The 6,000-nt window shown below is 40.2% G+C and overlaps 1 long non-coding RNA gene across 1 annotated transcript; it reads right to left on the bottom strand.

Moving 5' to 3' along the window:
* Nucleotides 1–2,435: 2,435 nt before the first annotated feature.
* LOC127533958 (uncharacterized) lies at nt 2,436–3,178 on the bottom strand. Its single transcript, XR_007941854.1, has 3 exons — nt 2,877–3,178; nt 2,699–2,761; nt 2,436–2,605 (listed from the first exon to the last, which is right to left on the bottom strand). It is a non-coding gene; the product is annotated as an uncharacterized LOC127533958 (long non-coding RNA).
* Between the last annotated feature and the right edge of the window lie 2,822 nt (nt 3,179–6,000).

Here is a 6,000-nt window from a genome sequence, read left to right as displayed (position 1 = left end):
CCACTGGGAATGACTTTTATGATACTTGTTGCACAAAATGTCTCCTTCATTTGAAGTCTTCTTCCGCGAAGCTGTCGGGCTACTGAACAGGTCTCTGTAGACTCTGTTTTCATATCATCACCACCTCTCCCCCGCAAATACACATGCATGCACGCATCCCCACATACACACACAAGCATACACACACTGCACTACTGGACTAGGCTCTTTATTCATTTACCTACTAAATATTGCACAAACTGTTGGTTCACTGCACATATATCTATGTTGCAGATTTGTATATATTAGTGTGTCTCTTTATACTTATATTGTCTTTATGAGAGTGTTTTTATATTTTTTTGATGGCTGAAACTGGGACCAGGGTCAAATTTCATATTGTTTCATGTGCAAATGTGGAATGATACGACAATAAAGTGAACCCTTGAACCTTTGAACCTTGATTTAGTGACCCTTGACCCCTTCAAAAGTGTTTTCACTGCAGACTTGCTCCCAGAGCATTCAGCATCATAGACATAATAAAGAGTAGACGCCGCATCGAGCGCTACTGCCTATTGGGGCTGACGAGCGGTGGGGCCGCCATCTTGGTCCGGTCATCCGCTCCACTCAGCGCTGTTTGACAGCGCATTTAATCCATCTTAACTCTGAATATTAAACTGATTTTCACGCGTTTTTTAATTTTTTTGCTGCAAACGTCATACATGTAGCTATGATACAGGACAAATGGTTCGGCGTATTTTAATGTTCATAGTGGGATTAACAGTAATAGAATATTCTGATATTAAGCTGGACTGTAGACAGGTATTTTGCAAACACTGTAAACACACACACACTAATATATGTTAGAGAAGCGGATAATGGCAGCAAAGTCAATTATTTTAATAATTTGAAGAGACAATATATGATTACGCTATATATACATATATAAACAAAATACTGACTAATGAACACATATTTTTATATAAAACAATAGACAGAAGTTATATATCAGAGAAAATTATTATATAAATCACATATAGACTATCAATATAATTCATACATATATATTAAAAAAGATATGTCAGAAAATGATATTTTTTATATATATATATATATATATATATATATATAGTTTTATATAGAAATATGTGTTCATTAGTCAGTATTTTGTTTATATATGTATATATAGCGTAATCATATATTGTCTCTTCAAATTATTAAAATAATTGACTTTACTGCCATTATCTGCTTCTCTAACATATATTAGTGTGTGTGTGTGTGTGTTCACAGTGTTTGCAAAATACCTGTCTACAGTCGAGCTTAATTTCAGAATATTCTATTACCTATCATTATTATTATTATCTATTATTTCCGCTATGAATATTACTATGTTCAGCACCCCATTGATTTACACCTGCATTTTGTGCTTCATGGCGCTAGGTGTGCTGTTTGCATGTTGGACATTGTTTTACACAGACACCACCGAAGAAGAAAGGTGCCGAAGTGCTGCACGTTTTGTTTTGTTTTTTTTTTTTAAATTGAAACAGGAGTCTGTCCGCATGAATGTCCAATGGGTTAGGAGTTGTCCATGAGTTTGATATCTTCAATCATGTTAAAAAGTTTTACAGCAGTCCGTTTAGAAATCTGCATTTGTGTATGAAAAACTTCCAAAATATTATAATAAAGCAAACCGGAATCGAACCCGTGTCCGAGACCAGCTCTTGTACATGAGTCACCTGCTTAACGTGCTGAGCTATACGGGCATCGGATAACCACTCATCAAAGTTATTTAATAAATAGCAGCGCACCGGCCCGTCGGTCAAACCGCCGAATAATGTTTACACAAATTTTGGCCCGAAGCCACATCTAATTGCCGGCCCCTGCGAATGCAAAATATAGCGTTGGATTCGCAATGCTTTTACATTAAAAATATAATATACCGATTCAAAATGCCCTACGTAACTCGCTTAAATCAGACCGAGGAGAAACATGACACACGAGGAATATTTGATTAATTAAACGTTCTATTCAGGTGTGATTAAGACTCAGATATGAAAACAAAATCCAACCCGTTTGCAAACAAACAAACACTAACGTTTTTTAATCTCAAATACCCAAATCCTGCAGCAAAAATAAAGGCATCACATTATATGTATGGGACGATGTAATGCAAAATATAGCGTTGGATTCGCAACGCTTTTACATTGAAAATATTCGTTTGAAATACGTTCTGAGTGGTATGAAAAGTCCTCCGCTTTGATTCGCAACGCGTTTACATTAAAAATATTCGTTTGAAATACGTTCTGAGTGGCATGAAAAGTCCTCCGCTTGAAATACATTGGTTTGAATTTCGTTGTGAGCAACACGAAAAACATGAGAAAATCGTGTTGGTGCGCACGTAACCATAGATTAATTTACGTGATAGTTTCACGAATCCTTGTGAGACCGGGTTGTGCATACATATGAAAACTGGCAAAGTGATCCTTCGATGTAATTTGTTAAATGAACATGGATATACATGAAAATAAATACAGTAGAATCAATAATATTACCGTAATCCACATGTGGCTGCATGGATTTCAATTATGTCAGCTTGAAATGCATTGTTGCACACAGGACATTCTGCTGTCTTAAAATAGAATTTACAAGCCATGTGAATAAATCCTTACATTATCTCTGACATGAATGTCTTAATTTACCAGGAAGGCACAAACAGTTTCACCTTGTCTGCCGTGCTGCAAATGGAATGTTGGAATGTATCTTCATGTTCTTTGCTGCAGCTTTCCTAGGGAAGAAGAGAGCAGTAATAATATGGAAGTATTTCAACCATAGCACAGAATAACATCATTTTCCAATATTAACAGCTGTGAAGTAGTCTAAAAGACTCAACTTTGACATACCTCATCCGCAGAAGAGGACAAATCTAACAATTCTATCTTGCATTCCTTGATATGTGCTGGGAGGATCTGAAGAGGAACCATTATCTTGCAGGTTGTACATTGGGCTTTGGGCATGTTCTCAAACTCCTTGGCTTCCAGTGGTAATGGAATAGTATCGAGTTCTTCTTCTAAAGGAGAAATGTACAATGTGTATTTTCCATTCCCGCTCACTGCTTTTAGTTGCTGGCCATTGTATCCATGGAGATCTGGAGGAATAACAACTAAGCTCCGCCGTCCACCACCACCTAAAATTATAATATCATGGATACTGAACACACCTGAACATAGAGTAACAACTCATAATGTATTGGATTTATATATTACCTTTAAGGCACCCAAAGCACTTTACATTTAGTCCTTCACACCAGATTCATGCTGGTGGTAGTAAGCCACATGTGTAGACACAGCTGCACTGGGGCAGACTGACGGAAGCTTGGTAGGCAATCACCAATGCGCCAAACGGCTGTTTCGACTACCACCCAATATTCACTCACATTCGTACTCACATATAGAATATTTGGAGACAACATTAATCCAGTGCATATATGCCTACATACCTGTGGACTTGTGCAGCATCCAGACACCACAGATATTTGCTAGGCTTGGATATGCACTAAAAAGCAAATCTGAAAACAGAAGAGATGGACAATACTCAAAGATTTATTGCAATGACATATTTATGACCTACTGTTAATTTCATCATCCATCCATCCATTCTATATACACCGCTTCATCCTCACTAGGGCCATGGGGGGTGCTGGAGCCTATCTCAGCTGACTCGGGTGAAGGCAGAGGACTCACATTCACACCTACGGACAATTTAGAGTAACCAATTAACCTCAGCATATTTTTGGATTGTGGGAGGAAGCCGGAGTACCCGGAGAAAACCCACGCATGCACAGAGAGAACATGCAAACTCCATGCAGAAAGATCCCAGACCCAGGCCGGGATGGATTTGAACCGGGGATCTTCTTGCTGAAAGGCGAAAGTGCTAACCACTAGAACACTGTGCAGCCCTAATTTCATCATGCAAATATTAATTAAATCACATGTCAAGATGAATTCTAAGATGTGTGTTTTTCTCTTCAGACATGACTTGACACAAAGCAGTAAATTAATAGTAATGTACCTCTGAATGTGTAATGTTTTCAGATATGGATAGAGAACGCTTTCCAAGGCCAGCCAACATTAGTGGCAGTTCCTCTTCACCTTTTGGTGTTTTTTCATATTGCTTGTTAAGAAGAAAAAAATTCACCAAAAAGCTCTTTCCAGATTCTTTTGTCCTGAATGGTGCAAAGCGCCTTTTGCCTCCTTTTGAAAAAATCCAGGGAAAGAGCTAAAAAGATGGCGTACCATTATTCTCACCTGTTATATTCCATCAACAAAAACACAAACAAACAACTGAACTCAGAAGTCCTAATGATGATGTTAGTTTAAGTAAATTTGTTTATTTTGTGTAGTAGTTTACAAATTAAAATTAAAAAATCTACAGCTGCTCACTACCTTCTGACTGAATCGGACTCAGGGACCTATTATGGCCAAATATGCCTGAACTAGGAATGCCTACCGGACCATTTCTTGTTTTACTGACAGTCCAGTGTTCTGGGATCTTGTCCGTTGTTGTGCTGCCTGCTGAGACTGCCTTACTGACTGCACTCCCTGTCCAACAGCAGCTTCTCCTGAAGTTCCCTGTTCGCCTGGCCTGACATTTGCAGATACACTGTTAGTCAACATTAACACTAGATTTTGTGCTGCTTTAATGATGTCTCTTAATTGAACCTGAATAAGAAAAAAGACAAAATTGAAAAGCAAATGTAAAAGACTTGTTATGATTTCCCGGAATGCCTGCAAAATAACTTCCTCTTCTTCTGAGCTTGAATCAACATCCACACCAAACAACAAGCCAGGAAAGAACGATGAAAAACACACTTGTGCATCTGATCTCGGGCATATGACTGCTTTTAAATAATAAGCATTATTATAAGACTCTATTGAGTGTTGTCTGTTATTTCTGAATAACAGACCACTGCTAGTGATGTCGCTCTGATCCAAGAGGCCAAGAGACATTTGCCTTATGGTTCTTTTTCTATTTTTAACCTTGATTAAACAGCTTCAGAGTTATAGTTGTGGTTAAATAATAAACGACTTGAAACTCTTTACACGGAGAAAATAACCCGGTGTCCCAGCTCTCGTCTCTGTGGCACCGCCACAAAAACACGCCCCATAACCAGTAAAATCAAACTTTATGGCAGATAAAACAATGAAAATACACACGTCATAATGTGTGTATGATAGTCCATCGATCCACTGACTGACTCTCCACGAGATTCGTTGTAAACTAAACTAATGCACGTGTCCGAGTTTGAAAAGAACTAAAACTGTACAATGGGCTGATTCTGTCAGGGCTCCCTCCTCACCCCCATCCTTCCCACCTGACATCCCCAAATATCCCTTTTCCCATCTGCTTTTCTCCCCCCTCTCCTGTTTCCTCTGCCCTGCCTGTCCCTCATCCACTCCTCTGCCCCACCTGTCTCATCTGTTCCTCTGCCCTGCCTGGCCTGTCTATTTTCCATCCGCTCCTCTGTCCTGTCCTTCCCCTACAGCTCGGTGCCTGAGTGGAGTCTAGCTTCTCCAGCTGACTCCACTCAGGCAATCAACTCTCTCCACGTCTCCCGGGCAGCTGACAACCATCTCACTAACGACTCACCACTGCAATAAAGACTGGCTCAGCCTTCCACTCCCTGCCAGAGTATTGAACAAGAACCATGCAGTTCGGTTTGCGCTCTAGCCTTCAGCATTTTCTGTTTTAAGTTCTGCCGTGTTTCTTGACTTGTTTTCTCCTGCTTTTGTTCAGTTCGGCTGCCCGGGAACCCCCACTCCTGCCTGGACCCCCCACTCCTGCCTGGAACCCCCACTCCTGCCTGGACCCCCCGCTCCTACACCCTGGTTTTCCCCCCACCTAGCCACCATTCTCACCCCCCAAATAATAAACCCCTTGCATTCAGCCAGCCCTGGTAGTGTGGTTTTCTGCTCAGGTCCACCAGCTCAGCTCGTGACAGATTCATACGCCGATTGCCACGATTCA

This window comes from Acanthochromis polyacanthus, chromosome 5 (genome assembly GCF_021347895.1).
Source record: "Acanthochromis polyacanthus isolate Apoly-LR-REF ecotype Palm Island chromosome 5, KAUST_Apoly_ChrSc, whole genome shotgun sequence".
Lineage (NCBI taxonomy): Eukaryota > Metazoa > Chordata > Actinopteri > Pomacentridae > Acanthochromis > Acanthochromis polyacanthus.
The sequence above is the reverse complement of the archived record's forward strand: the minus strand, read 5'-3'. Positions and strand labels throughout refer to the sequence as shown.